This window comes from Tamandua tetradactyla, chromosome 18 (genome assembly GCF_023851605.1).
Source record: "Tamandua tetradactyla isolate mTamTet1 chromosome 18, mTamTet1.pri, whole genome shotgun sequence".
NCBI classification, from domain to species: Eukaryota; Metazoa; Chordata; class Mammalia; order Pilosa; family Myrmecophagidae; genus Tamandua; species Tamandua tetradactyla.
The window spans coordinates 8,551,665-8,569,891 of NC_135344.1; the positions used below are offsets into that span (position 1 = coordinate 8,551,665).

Below are 18,227 nucleotides of genomic sequence, written 5' to 3' on the forward strand. Positions count from 1 at the left end.
CCAACATATGGAGAATGTTCCATAAGCACTTGAGAAGAATGTATATCCTGATGTTTTGGGATGCAACAATCTATATATGGCTGTTAGGTCTAATTCATTTACTACATTAGTTAGGTTCTCTATTTTCTTACTGATTCTCTGTCTGGTTGTTCTATCTGTAGAAAAGAGTAGTGTATTGAGGTCTCCCACTATTATTGTAGAGACGTCCATTGCTCCTTTCAGTTTTGCCGGTGTTTGCATTATGTACTTTGGAGCTCCTTAATTGGAAGCATAGACATGTATTATTGTCATTTCTTTTTGGTGAATTGTCCCTTTTCTTAATATATAGTGATATACAGTGTCCTTCCTCATCTCTTATAACATCTTTGCATTTAAACTCTATTTTGTCTGATATTACTATAGCCACCCACCTCTGCTTTCTTTTGATTACAACTTGCATGGAGTATCTTTTTCTATCCTTTCACTTTCAGCCTATTTATATCCTTGGGTCCAGGATGAGTTTATTATAAACAGCATAGAGATGGATCATATTTTTAAATCTATTCTTCCAGTCTGTATCATTTAGTTGGGAAGTTTAATCCATTAACATTCAAAGTTATTACTGTAAAGGCAGTTCTGGATTCAACAATTTTATCTTTGGTTTTATTGTCAGATATGTTTTCATCTCCTTTTATTTCTTAAGTAATCCTTTCTAATAGTCTTCAATTCCATGCCCTCCTCCAGACATCCCTCTCCTGTTGTTTTTTCAGTAGATAGAATTCCCTTTAGTATCCCTTGCAGGGCAGTTGTCTTATTAACAATTCCTCTCAGCATTTGTTTGTTTGTAAAAATTTTAAACTCTCTCTCACATTCGAAAGACATCTTTACTGGATAAAGAACTTTTGTCTGGCAATTTTCCTCTTTCAGAATGTGAGATATATCATACCACTGCCTTCTTGCCTCCATGGTGCTCATGGTGCAATTGGTGCATAGACTTATGTAGCTTCCCTTGTAGGTGGTGGATTGATTTTCTCTTGCTGCTTTTAGGACTCTCTCCTTCTCTTTAGCATTTGACAGTCTGAGTAGCATGTGTCTTAGAGTGAGTCTATTTGGATTTATTCTATTTCAAGTTCTTTGAGCGTCTTTGACTTGCATATTTATGTCTTTTATACAGGGTGGGAAGTTTTCTCCCATTATTTCTTCAAATAATTTTCTTAGCCCTTTACTGTTCTTTTCTCCTTATGGAATACTGATCATTTTTATATTTGCATGCTTCATGTTGTTAATCATTTCCCTGAGATCCAATTCAAAAATTTCCATCTTTTTCACTATTTGTTTTTGTGCATTCAAATTTCAATTGCCCTGTCCTCTAGTCTCTTTATTCTTTCTTCTGTCTCTTCAGATCTGCTGTGTGTGTCTCTAGTATGTTTCTAATTTAATCAACGTATATTTTCTTTCCATAAGATCTGCTATTTTTCGATTTATTCTTTCGCATTCTTCTTTATGCTTTTCTAGTGTTTTGATACCCCTTATGTCTTTAGCCAACCATTCAAGTTATTTAGGAGATTTGTATGTTCATCTTGGATTAGTTGTTCCAAATTCTGTGTCACCTTTGGCTTTTTAATGTGGTCATTTGGCTTGGCCTTATTGCATCTTCATGTGCTTTTCTGCTGGTTTCTTGGCATTTGATTACCTTGATAAGTTATTTTGAAATTTGATTACCCAAGCTCGCCTAAGATTTTATAGTTGCTTGGGTCACATTGAAGGCCTTCTTTGGCACTTGGTTTTAATTTGCAGCCAGATCAGGTCCCACTCCCCAGTTGTCAGATTGGCTCTGCTCTGCATCCCGTCTTCTCCCAAGGGATCCCCCCCCCCCCCCGTCTCCCTGAAGACCAGTCACCCACAGCTGCCTGCCTCAGGGTTGGGTGGAGGCAATGGGCACCATCGCAAGTCTCTGTGTGTGGCTAAAACAAGTCTGCTGGTTCTCGGGTTCCCACAGGAGCTCCTGGCTGCGGGACTGGGAGACGACGTCCAGCGGGTGGTGGAGTGGGAGTGTGTGAGGCACAGCTCCTCCAGCACTCGCTCCCGCCGCGCATGGCAGCCAGCTTCCGGGGCGCTCACCACTGAATAAACCCACTCGCATTCTCAGTCGCTTAATCTAGGACCTCCCATACCATGAAAACCCTCTCTGGCCACTTGTACCCTGAGATTGCTGTTCCGGCCGTTTTTTGGCTTTTCTAGTTATTCCACCCTGGAGAAGTTAGCTGTGCTCTGCCATCTTCCTGGAAGTCCTCAGTTTGCATTTGGATTTTTAATTATGTGGTGTTTCATGGGAAGAAATTGTAATTTTACCTTTTATGTTTTAGGTACTCAAGGTGTCGATCTTTTTCTATATGGTTCTGCCTTTTGCATTAGAATCAGAATTAGAAAGCACTTTCTCACCAAGTTATGGAAACATTCACCAATATTTTCTTGTAATAAATGTATAGTTTTGTATTTTATGCTGAAAATCTTAAACAAACTTAAAGAATCTAAATTCTCTCCCCAGAAGTTCCTAATTTATTGGAAAACCTATCCTATTTTCCTTAATTCTGGTCTGAAACCTGCCAGTGGATCAACAGGAGGTAAATGCCCTGCCCTGTGCTGGACGAAGGCGCCTCTTCCTGCAGCGCAGACCGCGGGGTTCCCCGTGGATCCCAGACCCCAGGCCGTGGCCCCCTCTGACCTGGAAGCCCTTTTCCCTCCCATCTGAATATCCCCAGTTTGCAATATACCCTTGGAGTTTTCTTCCTTCTCTTTTCCCTCTTTCTCATCACGTGGGCTCATCAGGAGAAAGTTATTTTCAGATTTTCTGTCCTTACTGCCCTTTTATGAGGGCTCGTCAGCTTATCATTGTGGAGAAATAGGAAAAAAAATTACACGAATAATAGACAATGAGAAGTCATGAATGAAATGCTCTGCGTGGTGGTCCCTGAGCTTCCTTCCCAGCCCACGGCTGAGACCCAACTCCTGTTTGCATCTCTCACCTCACGCTACATGGTTTCCACTGAACAGATAAAAAAAGTCCCATGTCTTTGGCTTCAGAAGACAAGCGGGGTCTTGGGGTCCCTGGCAGGTTGGAGGGCAGGGGGCACCCCGGCCTGTGCCCCTCCAGCAGTCGCCCTCTGAGCTTGCCCCTGCCTCAGGGAGCCCCTTGGCTCCACTCAGCCCCTTGGTGGGCATCTACTGAGGACCGTGAGCAGCCGGGGCTGCCCTGGGCGGTGGGTCGGGGGGAACTCGGGCCCATCCCTGCCCTCCGGAGCCCCCCAGGGCCCACCCGCTCTCTCCGTCCTTCTTGCTTACAAAGTGCAGTCTCCACTCCCCATTGCCCTTCTCCCCTCCTCGCCCTGGGCTGTGAACTTCCTGGGGCCAGTTACCAGTTTATGAAATTTGATTTCCCCATAGCGGGAAACATGTAGCAGGGATTCAACGTTTTCCCTGAATTAAAATCATTGACTCATGCCGCAACTCTTATGGATTCTATCTGCTTAGAAACCCGTCCCGGAGAAAGAGTGATACTTCCCCACAATTCCTCCCTCCTTTTAGGTAGAAGCCTGTCATGGCCCAGGCTTCTCAATGTCTCACATGTTGTGTCAGACAAACTGCAGCTGTGGAGACTGACCTTTGCATTGTAGAGTGTTCCAGAACATTCTCGGCCTCTACCCACTGAGTGCCGAGCAGTAGCCCCCTGCCCCTGCCTGCTTTATGATAACCAAAAATGTCTTCAGAAGTGGCCGACTGTCCCTGGGGGCAAACGTGCTTTGGTGAAGGACCTCTGACTTAAAGTTATGCGGAAGATTACATATGGTGATAGTTCTCCAACTCTGCACTCAAGTCTGAGTGTAACCAAAGGAGGCTGCAGCGTGGCACCATGCCACCTCCTAAGCACAGCCTGAAGGGTGCTCGCTCCAGGGCTCTGGGCTGCATGTCAGAGGCGATTGCCTCGAGGTCTGCGAGGGGCTCTGGGAGGTGTGTGTGTGTGTGTGTGTGTGTATGTGTGTGTATGTGTGTGTGTGTGTACGTGTGTGTGTGTGTGTGTGTGTGTGTGTGTGTGTGTGACCGGGGGGACAGACACCCTGGAACACTGAAGCACCAGGTCTGCGAATGAAGAAACTGTCCTGGAGACAGATCCTCTGGCCGCGCTGCTGCAGAGATGAGCTGCCTGGGCGAACCCTTCCTGAACTCCCTACCGCAGAAATTGTGAGCAGAATAAAATACTCATTTTGAGCCCGTACATTTTGGGATAGTTTGTACACAGAGATGAGTGGAGCAAAAGGCTTTCTGAAGGTAGAGCAGTCCAAGCACTGGCTGTTTCCCATGTGGACATCACCAACTTAGGGCATGAGTGTAATTTCCATAAACAAGGCATATGGCAGCGTTGCAGCGCTCGGGGACCCTGCGTGCGCCTGCTTCCCGTCCCCAATCTTCATGCGAGTTTCTCGTTTATCGCCCTGTTGGGCTGACACATGAACTGGAAAATTGTTGAAATGCTTCCTCTGCTACTGATTATTTAGTTTTAAAATTCAAATGTACTTAATCATTAGCTAATTCATTTAACAGCCTTCTAAAATATGCAAATTAGCATTTGACAATAAGAGAATAAATTAGAAGAAAACTCTTATTTTTATTCTATAGTCATCGCATGCAGATATAGTTAGAGAAAAAGCATATTTGTTAGGAGAATTATTTTGCTTTAAGTCAGTAAATAAATGTAATTAGAGAGAAGTGTAATATACAAAAAGACAAAGAATATGAAATTGGCTTAATTTTCTTTTTCTTCCTTCTAACTTGCATATATCGTGAAGCCTTGTTCTGTTATACTTGACGTATCTGCTGTGTCCTAGTGAAATAAATGATAAATAAATCGAGGTTCAAGTTCATTTGGGGCCTGCACTGGGAGCAATATGGAAAAAAGGGGGTGACAGGAGCTGTGGGGCTGGGACAGCCCATGCCCCTGGGGTTCAGGTGCTTTGCCTGGAGAGTAGGGAATTGGTCCCCAATTCATACCACTTCAGAATTGGAGGCTGAGAGGATCTCAGTTTTCATACAAACTACATTGAAATGGGCTTCAATTATAACAAAATAAAAATGGTGAGGAGTGCTTTTGAGTGGAAAAAAAATCTCACAATTTATTTACTTACTATTTGCAAGTCTATGTATATTTAATCTTTTAAATCACAAATTATGAGAGACGTAACTCATAATCCACGTTGTAATTTTCACTATGCCCATTTTATAAGCCAGGAAACGGGCTCTGAGAAGTTAAGGAATTTGTCCAAAGTTACCCAGTTAATACGTGGCAAGTCCACCTCTGGTTCTCTTTTCCCAGGCTTCTTGGAGAAAGACTTTTTCCATCAGAAAATGTCCCTCTGCAGTGAATGCTGCTCCTCCCCTCATGGCGTGCTGGGGACAGTGTGTCCCTCATCCAGCACCTGGAGCCAAGTGCACTGCAGGTTGGGCAGGGCGGGGAAGCTTAGCCACATGGCCTGGGAAGCCAGCTGCAGGAGCCTTCCGGGCAGGTGTGGACACCTGACGGGGAATTGGGGAGCATGTCTGGCCTGTGGCCCCACAGTTCAGGTGTGGACACCTGAAAGGGGGGCTGGGGTTGTGTCCGGGGCAGGTATGGACACCTGACAGGGGACTGGGGGGCGTGTCTGGCCTGAGGCCCCATGGCGCACCTGAGCTGAGGCTGCAACGAACTAAGGGTAATGTAGGCCTGGGATTCTCCACCTGACTGTGGGGAAACTCTGGGGAAACTATAGTATGACAGAGTCCTGGCCCCAGAGGGTCTGCTCAGTGTCGGGCCCCAGGCATTAGTGACTTAAAATACCCATCTTCAAAAAGTATAAAAATACTTTGGGGTGATGTCATGGTCAGGTTCATGGGTCAACTTGGCCAAGTGGTGATACCTGTTTGTCTGTTTGGGCAAGTGCTGGCCTGTCTGTTGCGATGAGGACATTTCATAGAATTAAATCATGAGCATGTCAGCTGCATCCACAGCTGATTCCATTTGTAATCAGCCAAGGGGAGTGTCTTCTGCAATGAGTGATGCTTAATCTGATCACTGGAAGCCTTTTAAGGAGGATTCGGAAGCGACAGGCTCCATTCCTGTCTCGGCTGGTGAGCCTCTCCTGTGGAGTTCGTTCAGACTCTCCATCAGAATCGTTGGCTTCACAGCCTGCCCTGTAGATTTTGGACTCTGAGTTCCTGTGGTCATGCGAGACACTTATAAATTTTTTATTTGCCAGCATTCCCTGTTGATTCTGTTTCTCTAGAGAACCCTAACCGATACAGGTGAGGAATGAGGAATTTTCTTTCCTTCTGCCAGTGGTGGTGTTCAATGCAATAGCTGTGATTCTCGGCTGCCTTTTCAACCCCACGCGAGACCTGAGTGATAATTGCTTCCCCGCCGTGGTTGTGCTCGGGTAACATCGTGGCTTAACGATTTCCCTTCCTGTGTCCCCAAAAGGTTGCAGAGGTGTGCAGCCTCATTTGGGACAGTACTAGCTTCAGCTACTGAGCTTCTGGAAGGCTGGGCTCACTAGGGCCACGGGGAGTGAATCTCAGGGCACGCCAGGGAAGCAGCACCCCTCAGCATGTGCCCCGCCATCTCACGGGTCCTGGAAGTGGCTGCATCCTCAGTTTTGCTGCCATGATTGTGTGTGTTCAACATTTGCTCTCGGGTCATCCTTGGGAGTCTCACTGTCCTTTGTGGCCAGGAATCCATCCTGTAAATGACATGTCTATACAGGGCCTTCCATCCTGTGTTCAAGTGTGTTTCCTTTTCTGAGTAGCTGTGATAGCCTGCGGGGCACCAGTGTGGGAACTTGAGACCTAAAAGGTGCTTCGAGCAGCAGGTGAAGGGCATGGGAGGCCTCTTAGCCTTATCCCTGCCAGTGGGTGTAAGGATGAGTGACCCCTTAGCCTTATCCCTGGCAGTGGGTGCAGGGACGGGAGGCCCCTTAGCCTTATCCCTGGCAGTGGGTGCAGGGACGGGAGGCCCCTTAGCCTTATCCCTGGCAGTGGGTGCAGGGACGGGAGGCCCCTTAGCCTTATCCCTGGCAGTGGGTGCAGGGACGGGAGGCCCCTTAGCCTTATCCCTGGCAGTGGGTGCAGGGACGGGAGGCCCCTTAGCCTTATCCCTGGCAGTGGGTGCAGGGACGGGAGGCCCCTTAGCCTTATCCCTGGCAGTGGGTGCAGGGACGGGAGGCCCCTTAGCCTTATCCCTGGCAGTGGGTGCAGGGACGGGAGGCCCCTTAGCCTTATCCCTGGCAGTGGCTGCAGGGACGGGAGGCCCCTTGGCCTTATCCCTGGCAGTGGGTGCAGGGACGGGAGGCCCCTTGGCCTTATCCCTGGCAGTGGCTGCATGGACAGGAGGCCCCTTGGCCTTATCCCTGGGAGTGGGTGCAGGGACGGGAGGCCCCTTAGCCTTATCCCTGGCAGTGGCTGCAGGGACGGGAGGCCCCTTAACCTTATCCCTGGCAGTGGGTGCAGGGACGGGAGGCCCCTTAGCCTTATCCCTGGGAGTGGGTGCAGGGACGGGAGGCCCCTTAGCCTTATCCCTGGCAGTGGCTGCAGGGACGGGAGGCCCCTTAGCCTTATCCCTGGCAGTGGGTACAGGGATGGGTGGCCCCTTAGCCTTATCCAGCAGGCACTGCACATGGCCCCACCTTCTTGCAGGGCCTGCTGAGCTCTGCACAGACTTTGTTCCCATTTGCTTGTCTCATGTTTCCATGAGTGGCTTTTGATATGGACTTTTAAAGAAAATATACCTTATGGTCAACTTGCCTCACCAGCTACAAAAGGTAAGCAAAATGGGCTCTTGATTTTGTGTGACAGGCCTCTTTGGCCATCTGCTGCAGTCTCTGGACCCCTTTCTAAAGTATTGCTCTACAAAGCACAAAACACTAACATTACAAAGGAAACCGATTATCCTGAAAGACAGTTATCTAACTATTAAAAGGTAAACTTGAGGTGTACAGCCTGTGTGTTTACAGTATGTTAAATGGCAGCATTTGCTGCCTTGGTAACGAAGGTGATGGGTCACAGGCAAGATGAGATTGCAGCAATTGTAATGTAAGGTGAAAATTCGATTGATTTCTCTTAGTGATAAAGGCACGCACAGATGCTGTCCACTTAGGTGGGTTGCCTGCAGTCATAACTGGAGGAAAGGCTAAATTGTAGTTAGTGGTTAGTGCAGATGACATGCCTTTTTCCTGACCAATGATTGCAGGCGTTCTAGCCACTTTTCTTAGCTATTTCCAGGAGGGAGTTCTGTGAGATGCTAAGAGTATTCAGATTTTATGAGCTGTGTCGTTACAGACATGTGGCGTATGCTGTGTTGAACAAAGTAAAACAAGTTTCAGGATGGCAGTGCTCCTGAGAGCCCTCAGAGTCTGTTCCAATTGTCCCAGGGGGGTGTTTTCAAACAACCGTACCAGGTAGCTCTTTTTAGAGGATGCATCATGAGCCAGAACACACTTTGGGAAATGCTGTTCTAGGTTATCGCTGTGGGAAGATGGCTCTCAGTTCCTGATGTTAGTAAAGCAATAGCATGCCACTGAAATACATGTCCTCCTTCTATCAGGAGGATGCTGTTGTATCTCTGGGAAGATTCTCTGGGAACCAGCAATAAACTTCTAGATGCTTATGGAAGGATCTGGTGTATCTTCTTAGAGAGAATGTGTTCACATGTGGTGACCTCGCCCATCAGTCCCCCCACACCCGCTGTGGTCAAATCTGCCTTGCTGGAGTGAAGTTGGCCATGACCAGGGACCCAATGCCTGACCTCACTCTGGCCATGCTGGGTCAGCATTTCAGCCCTTGCTCCTCCACTTCATTGCCGATGTTTTCTATCAAGGACTTCAGAAAATGAAGGGTAGTTCCTTCTCTCAAAGGGGTGGCTGACATATTTTTGGTCCTTTCCTTCCCAAATGCACCTATGGGCTGGTCTACTTATACCAGGAGACACAGGTAAATAAGTGCCATTTATTGAGTTGCATATTTCATGCTGGGTGATGTGCAAAAGATGATACCTTCCCAGCGTTACCTGGATTAAGCTGAGTTGAAGAAGAGTTGCTCTGGAAGGACATGGCAGGGGAGTGGCTGACCTTTGTGACTCTGGGCCTGTCTAGGTAGGTGTGGACCATGCAGCTGGGAGAGTGCGGCTGCTGTTAGGGATCTGGGGTCTATTTGGAAGCCACCACAATTCCGTGTCTTCTCTGAGAGGGAGGGATGGGATGGAATGCAGAGGCCAGCCTAGGTGTTCTAAGAGGGTGGAGTCCTGGGATGCCCTGTTCTTCCTGAGAGGATGGGCTGCAGTCTCCTTCCAGAGAGCTCGTCCATTTCTTGGATGACCAAAGAAATCATTCAAGAGTGAAATGAAATGCCCTTTATCTCTTTATAGGATCTGGGCTCAGTGTGGTGAGATGGGAGGACAGTGATTGGCCAGTCACACATTTAAATGAATACATTAGACCTTCAGTGTTCATCAGCAATTTCATACCATAATTGGCAATACGTGGCTTCTTTTGAAAATATTTCTGCAATGAACACTCAGGCACGGCGACGAGAAGGTAAGAGGAGACACTCATCAAAGACACTATGTTTATGCTATAGGTTACTCGTCCCAGTAAGGTGTAGACAGTTCTTCAGTGTGAGGGTTGGCATTTCTGGAAGTTCCCATCTCTTCCCTCACTGATAGAAGACATCACTGTGGCTTTACCAGTCAGGGAGGCAACTCAGCTGTGCATGCCTCTTCCGTACCACTGGGCAAACATTAAAAATACAAAAGCCAAATTGTGTAAAGACAACCCCCACATTTCAAAACCAATGTAGCTATTGTTTTCTGAGGATTATATCTTCAATATTGAAAAGGTGATCTCTTCAGCTACCACAAAACCACTAACTCTACAAATTCAGTGCTTTCACATACCTCTAGATTTTCAGTCTCCTCAGTGGTTGGTTGTGAATTTGAAGATTGAAAATTTTGAAGCATGAGACAATATATCCCAAACACACAAAAATAATTTTTTACTAATCACTATCATCTAAACATGTAAACCAGGTAAGTTGGCATATGTTTCATATCTAAATATTTTTATTAAAGGTATAATTTCATATATGTATCATGAAAGTGATTTAAAGATCTTTTATTATAGATGGGTGGTGTGATGGTGGCTCAGTGGCAGAATTCTTGCCTGCCATGCTGGAGACCCGGGTTTGATTCTTGGAGCCTGCCCATGCAAAAAAAAAAAAAAGACAAGGTCTTTTATTATAGGGTTTTGGTTGAATAGCTTCTTATTTTCTCCAGAAAATGAGTAGTTCATTAAAATGGTTTCTTTATTTAACAAATATTTATTAACTGAGCATCTACCTTATGGCAGGCACTGTTCTAGGCCTTTGGATTCAGAGAGATGCTTGATGCAATCCTGCTTTTGAGAACAGAGAATGAAATGATTCTACAATCAAAGAAATATGGTAATCTAAATGCCTAGGAGTAAAGGAAGATTAAAAGTAATATTGAATAATCTAATTACCCCAAAGAAATTATCTGAGTAAGGAAAGCATTACATTCTTAGAAATTGTTTCATAATCTTATTGTCACCAAGATGACTGAAACTAAAGTTAAAGTAACATTTATTGCAAATAGTTGAATGCATGTCCAATTATATAATGCATTTTAGAATATTAAATGTGTATATAAATATATTAGTATCAAGTTTAAAAACTTTTATTAAAACCTCCCCTAAGAATTTCAACATGATTATGGATTTCTCTTTGTGTGTGTAAGTGTGTTTGCCAGAGATTTGGGTATAAACCTTAATAAATCTGAATTTATAGCTTAGGGTTTTTCCCCAGAAAATGTATTGCAAAGACTCTGAAGAAAAGCAAGTTGATAATTTAAAGAAAAACTTGGATGATTCAAGGAAAACTAAGCCTAAGCTATATGCTGCCAGAGTTTTTTCTGAATTCTTCAGGGCTTATTTTAGCTTCAGGTGTTTAAAAGTCAACAATGTTTTGATTTAAAGATTTAAACAGCGTAGGGTTTTCTGACAGAGATTTAAAGAATTTGAGGAGGGACAGGCAAGTTAATCCTAGATGTGAATTCAATTGAAATGTCTGATTTGATTTAAAAGATAAATCATAATAGTTGGCAGAAGCTGGAAATCATTCTATTCAGTTATCTATCGTTGATGTTTAAATTGGTCTTAGAATGCTGTTTTTGGAGATCAAAATGTGCAAACACCCTCTGAATCCTGCCCGCAGTTAACATATTCATTGTACCTGGGCTGCTGGGTTGTTATGTCCAGAGCAAGTTGATGTGGAGGTGATGTGGCCAACAGACCTTGGTGCCGGGGTAGGGGGGTTGATGGGCCCACGGTGCGGGTGGGGGCAGCTCGGGCTGACGATGGAGCAGTGTCACAAGCAGCCAGAGTGGGAGTTGGGACAATGAAGAAGAAAGGCTCACAGCCGACATTGAGATAAAGCTCTTCGGTAGAGATGGGATCAGGTCTGCAGTGCCTACTCTTGGCAGTCAGAGTTGGAATGAAGAGTTAGAAGAGGAGGGCATCCTGGAGGCTCCCGTAGTGTCATGGAAAGAATGCTGGGCAGAGAGGCCAGTAAAGTGGGATATAGTCCATTGTAGGGGTGCAGAGCCTGATTGGAAGGCCTGGGGGGATCTTGGAGATCATAGGCTTTAGCTTCTGTCTTTCCTATCCAGTAGCTCCCTTTTGGGGATCCCACTAGTTCTTGCCCCACCTCTACTAATAAGTGTGTTCCTGAGCAAGTCACTGCACTTTTCAGCCTTAGGCTTCTCTACCCTACCATGGGAAAAAAAATCACAGGTGCTTCACCCAACTTATGGTGTTGCTGTAGAGTAGAGGTCATGTGAAGCCACTTGCAGTAAGTGGCTTTTAACTATCAATTACTATGTAGCCTATTGTGTGTGTGTGAGTGTGTGTGTGAGATGTTCTAGTCTCCAATATTTTCTTATTACTAACTGTGGTTCTCTGGTACACTTATTGTATACTTTCCTTCTCATTCTTTGATGACACTGAAGGTAGTAACTAGGAGGAAGGTAAGAGGGACAATAAAGGAATTGTAACTAAACCAAAAAAAAAACTCCTTTTAAAACTCCATTGTTTAACTTTAAGTGAAGGATTTCTTGAATCCAGATTTTGAAGCATCAAGCCAGAAAGAAAGCAGGATTCCCGGACTATACAGCGCACTCAGGATTAGTTTCTCTAATTTGCCTGAGCGCTTTGGGAATGCAGTTTGACCAGTGTGGTATTCAAATCTCTCACCTTTACAGTGGGAACAAAGTGAACCTATGTCACGTGATTGTAGGAGGTGAGTAAAATCTCCATTGTTTAGCTAGAATTGGAGAGCTTTCTAAAATACCTGGTGATAATGGCAATTTTGATAAGAGGAGGTGTCCTAGTGGTGAGTGGTTTTAGTTCTGGTTTCCTCCCTGGGCTTGCCTCTGCTTGTGGAGGTCTAAATGCCACAGAAGTGAAGGACACCCCTATACTAAAAGGCATGTTGGGTTTGTGTTGTGCAAAATGAGAGCTGGGATCATGCTGCCATAGCAATTAGCATTGCTGACTTTGAGTGAGACCTGGGCTGAAATCAGTTTTGGCTTGGCCATCAACTCTACTCTCCCAAGGTCAGTGGAGGCAGTGTGGACAGATGATGGGGGCCGGCACTTTGCCATGGGCTGAGGGCAGCCCATTCTGAGTCTGTGCAAAAAGCAGGTGAAGCAGGCATGAGGCAAGGGTAAAGCCTGAGAGGCCTTGTAGGTGTGTGTATTAGTTAGGGTTCTCTAGAGAAACACAATCAACAGGGAACACTTGCAAATATAAAATTTATAAAAGTGTCTCACGTGACCGCAGGAACGCAGAGTCCAAAATCCACAGGGCAGGCTGCGAAGCTGATGACTCCGATGGATGATCTGGATGAACTCCACAGGAGAGGCTCACCAGCCAAAGCAGGAATGGAACCTGTCTCCTTTGAGTCCTCCTTAAAAGGCTTCCCATGATTAGATTTAGCATCAGTAATTGCAGAAGACACTCCCCTTTGGCTGATTACAAATGGAATCAGCTGTGGATGCAGCTGATGTGATCATCACCTAATCTATGAAATGTCCTGATTGCAACAGACAGGCCAGCACTTGCCCAATCAGATAAACAGGTACCACAACTTGGCCAAGTAGACACGTGTCCCTAACCATGACAGTCCACCCCTTGTCAACTTGGCACCTATATATATCACCTTAAACCATACTTAATTTCCAAATGAAAACAAATAAGCACACATTTTTTTTTTTACCTGACAATACTCAACTGTCCTGCATATAACTGGAAACACATTAAATCTCTCCAGAATAGGGTACAAATCCTTAGGCAACATTCATTCTTACACTTGATATCTTACAATTTAAATAGTACAACATGAACAAAACAGCATTACAGTCCTCGTTTCTGTAACTGATCACGTGGTCGATGTTCATATTTATCACTACCTTCTTCCAGTACCCATTCCATGTTCCCTTTACCCTCAGCAAGCACTTCAGCTGGCCGTGGTTCTTTGCCTGGTGGGGTGACCCAAACCTTCATTCCTGAAGTTTCAGAGCCATTTTCCTGCCTGGATTGTGTTGTTGCAGTTTTCCATTGATTTTAATCACAGGGCATGGTAGTACTAATAGACGCCCTAGGGGAACTCCTATATTCCAAGAAAACTTTCTCTTTACCTCCATTATGTAGTTGCAGCCCTACTTCCTTCTGATAGTCAGGGTCAATTACCCCAGGCAATAATGTAATCCCCTTCTTGGCTTGTTGATCCAGAGGCATAAGTAACCTAAAGTGACCAGGTGGCAATCTTAACTGCCAGTTCAGTGGTATCACTATTGTTTCTCCTGGAGGAAGCACACCCCGTTTTGGAACTAAAACCTGTAGACCAGCAGAACTCAGGGTAGCAGGGACAGGAAGCAAAACTTTTCCTAGTGGATCACTAGGGGTAATAGTGAGTGGTACCACACCCATTTCCACCCCTTGGTTCCTGGACCCATGGATCCTGGCTATGGGAGAAACAGCACCATACAGTGGACGCTGATTCAGAGCATACACAGCTTCCTGGAGAACATTACCCCAGCCTTTCAAGTTTTTGCCACCTAGTTGGCACTGTAATTGAGTTTTCAAAAGGCCATTCCACAGTTCTATCAATCCAGCTGCTTCTGGATGATGGGGAACATGGTAAGACCAGAGAATTCCATGAGCATGCGCCCATTCCCACACTTCATTTGCTGTGAAGTGTGTTCCTTGATCTGAAGCAATGCTATGTGGAATACCATGACAATGGATAAGGCATTCTGTAAGCCCATGGATGGTAGTTTTGGCAGAAGCATTGTGTGCAGGGAAAGTAAACCCATATCCAGAGTATGTGTCTATTCCAGTTAGAACAAATCACTGTCCCTTCCATGAAGGGAGTGGTCCAATGTAATCAACCTGCCACCTGTAGCTGGCTGGTCACCTCAGGGAATGGTGCCATATCGGAGGCTGAGTGTGGGTCTCTGTTGATGGCAGGTTGGGCACTCAGCAGTGGCTATAGCCAGGTCAGCCAGGTCAGCTTTGGTGAGTGGAAGTCCATGTTGCTGAGCCCATGCATAACCTCCATCCCTACCACCATGACCACTTTGTTCATGAGCCCTCTGGGCAATGACAGGAGTTGCTGGGGAAAGAGGCTGACTTGTATCCACAGAATGGGTCATCTTATCCACTTGATTATTAAAATCTTCCTCTGCTGAAGTCACCCTCTTGTGTGCATTCACATGGGACACAAATATCTTCATGTTTTTAGCCCACTCAGAAAGGTCTATCCACATACTTCTTCCCCAGACCTCTTTGTCACCAATTTTCCAATTATGGTCTTTCCAAGTCCCTGACCATCCAGCCAAACCATTAGCAACAGCCCATGAGTCAGTATACAAACGCACCTCTGGCCAGTTTTCCTTCCAAGAAAAATGAACAACCAGGTGCACTGCTTGAAGTTCTGCCCACTGGGAGGATTTCCCCTCACCACTTCCTTCAAGGACACCCCAGAAAGGGGTTGTAATGCTGCAGCTGTACCTGCATATCATGCTGAACCATCTGTAAACCAGGCCTGAGTTTTCTCTTCCTCAGTCAATTCACTGTAAGGAACTCCCCAAGAGGCCATAGCTCTGGTCTGGGAAAGAGAAGGTAATGTGGCAGCAGGAGTGGAAACCATGGGCATTTGTGCCACTTCTTCATGTAACTTACTTGTGCCTTCAGGACCTGCTCTGGCTCTATCTCGTATATACCATTTCCACTTTACAATAGAGTGCTGCTGTGCACGCCCAACTTTATGGCTTGGTGGGTCAGACAACACCCAACTCATGATAGGCAACTCAGGTCTCATGGTAACTTGGTGGCCCATGGTTAAGCGTTCAGTCTCTACTAAGGCCCAGTAGCAGGTCAAAAGCTGTTTCTCAAAAGGAGGGTAGTTATCTGCAGCAGATGGTAAGGCTTTGCTCCAAAATCCTAAGGGTCTGCATTGTGATTCTCCTATATGGGCCTGCCAAAGACTCCAGACAGCATCTCTATTTGCCACTGACACTTCCAGCACCATTGGATCTGCTGGATCATATGGCCCAAGTGGCAGAGCAGCTTGTACAGCAGCCTGGACCTGTCGCAGAGCCTCCTCTTGTTCAGGTCCCCGCTCAAAATTAGCAGCTTTTCTGGTCACTCGATAAATGGGCCGGAGTAGCACACCCAAATGAGGAATATGTTGTTGCCAAAATCCAAAAAGATCAACTAGACGTTGTGCCTCTTTTTTGGTTGTGGGGGGGCCAGATGCGCAACTTATCCTTCACCTTAGAAGGGATATCTCGACATGCCCCACACCACTGGACACCTAGAAATTTTACTGAGGTGGAAGGCCCCTGTATTTTTGTTGGATTTATCTCCCATCCTCTGACACGCACATGCCTTACCAGTAAATCTAGAGTAGTTGCTACTTCTTGCTCACTAGGTCCAATCAACATGATATCATCAATATAATGGACCAGTGTGATGTCTTGTGGGAGGCAGAAACGATCAAGGTCTCTGTGAACAAGATTATGACATAGGGCTGGAGAGTTGATATATCCCTGAGGTAGGAAAGTGAAAGTATATTGCTGACCTTGCCAGCTGAAAGCAAACTGTTTCTGGTGGTCCTTACTAATAGCTATTGAGAAAAAAATATTTGCCAGATCAATAGCTGCATACCAGGTACCAGGGGATGTATTAATTCGCTCAAGCAATGATACTACATCTGGAACAGCAGCTGCAATTGGAGTTACCACCTGGTTGAGTTTACGATAATCCACTGTCATTCTCCAAGACCCATCTGTTTTTCTGCACAGGCCAAATAGGAGAGTTGAACAGGGATGTGGTGGGAATCACCACCCCTGCATCTTTCAAGTCCTTAAGAGTGGCAGTAATCTCTGCAGTCCCTCCAGGAATACGGTATTGCTTCTGATTTACTATTTTGCTTGGTAGGGGCAGTTCTAGTGGCTTACACTTGGCCTTTCCCACCATAATAGCCCTTACTGCATGAGTTAGAGAACCAACATGGGGATTTGCCAGTTGCTCAGAATGTCTATGCCAATTATACATTCCGGAACTGGGGAAATAACTACAGGATGGGTCCGGGGGCCCACTGGACCCACTGTGAGATGGACTTGAGCTAAAACTCCATTGATCACCTGGCCTCCATAAGCCCCCACTCTGACTGGTGGTCCAGAGTGACGTTTTGGGTCCCCTGGAATTAATGTCCCTTCTGAACCAGTGTCTAATAATCCACGAAATATCTGGTCATTTCCTTTTCCCCAATGCACAGTTACCCTGGTAAAAGGCCGTCGGTCTCCTTGGGGAAGACTTAGAGGAAGGTTAACAGTATAAATTTGTGGCAGTGTAACAGGTTTCTCCCCCATAGGGACCTGGCCTCCCCTTCATTCAAGGGGCTCAGGGTCCGTAAACTGTTTCAAGTCTGGAAATTGATTAAGGGGCCATGACTCTTGTGTTTTTGTAATTCAGGTTAGACTTCTGTTCCCTTGACCTAGAACTCTTTTGTTTATACAGCTCCAACAAGAATTTTGTAGACTGCCCTTCTATTGTATTTCTAGGTACCCCATGATTTACTAGCCAATGCCACAAATCTCTGCATGTCATATAATTCTGATGCCTCCTTTGAGTTTGCTGTCTATTATAATAGCCGCGTCTACCCTGTCTTTGGTGATTAAGTGCTGCCACCTGTCTTCTGCCAACTGGGGATCCTGTCATCCCCATTGTGTTTAAGGATTCCAGCTCACTGACAGCAGTTCCTATAGTAATATCTGACCTACAGAGAAGTGCAACCACAGAGCTCTTGAGGGATGATGGTGCTAGTCTCACAAATTTATTTCTCACTGTTCTGGTAAAAGGTGCATCCTCTGGACATTCCTGGGGTGTAAGAGCAGGCTTTGCATGATAAATCCACTCTACCATTACAATCTCTCTAAGCCTCTGGATCCCCTCATCTACATTTTATCAGGGCAATTCAGGCATTTCAACCTCAGGTAATGTTGGCCACTTTTTGATCCATGTTTCAACCAACCACCCAAACAAGCTGTTAACACCTTTTCTAACTGCTCTAGCTATAACATTGAATGCAGAATCTCTGCTTAGTGGGCCCATATCAATAAATTCAGCCTGATCCAGCCTTATATTCCTCCCACCGTTATCCCACACTCTTAAAATCCATTGCCACACATATTCCCCTGATTTCTGTGTATATAAATGGGAAAACTCACAGAGTTCTTTTGGAGTATAACATACCTCCTCATGTGTGATACTTTGTACCTCACCTTTAGGGGCCTGTTGGGACTTTAGTCTAGTTATAGGTCTAGAAGAAATGAGGGGTGGTGGGGGTGGGTCATGAAAAGAATTAGAAATATCTTCCAAGCCATTTGCTTCAGGGCCTTCATTTGCAGTTTCATCTGGTGAAACAGGATTAATCACTCTAGGGCTAATCCCTTCAGGAGGAGGTTGGGTGACCAATTCCTCAAGGCAGGCTGGAGGTGGGGCGGCTATGTCCTCAGGGCAGACTATTACAGGGTTATCTAGAGAAGGCTCAGCATGGTCTAGGGTTTCAACCTCACCTCCAACATCATT

General features: G+C 45.7%; 1 protein-coding gene across 2 annotated transcripts in view; it reads left to right on the plus strand.

Annotated features, from left to right (window-relative positions):
* The window catches only part of FBXO15 (F-box protein 15), a 248,681-nt gene extending 238,108 nt beyond the window's left edge, over positions 1-10,573 (plus strand). Inside the window, exons 10-11 of one of the 2 annotated variants that reach the window (XR_013165030.1) lie at positions 9,425-9,593; positions 10,404-10,573. The gene's annotated coding sequence lies outside the window, so the exon portion shown is untranslated. The remainder of the gene's footprint in view (positions 1-9,424; positions 9,594-10,403) is intronic. The other variant, XR_013165032.1, reaches the window with a different exon arrangement.
* The last annotated feature ends 7,654 nt before the right edge of the window (positions 10,574-18,227 follow it).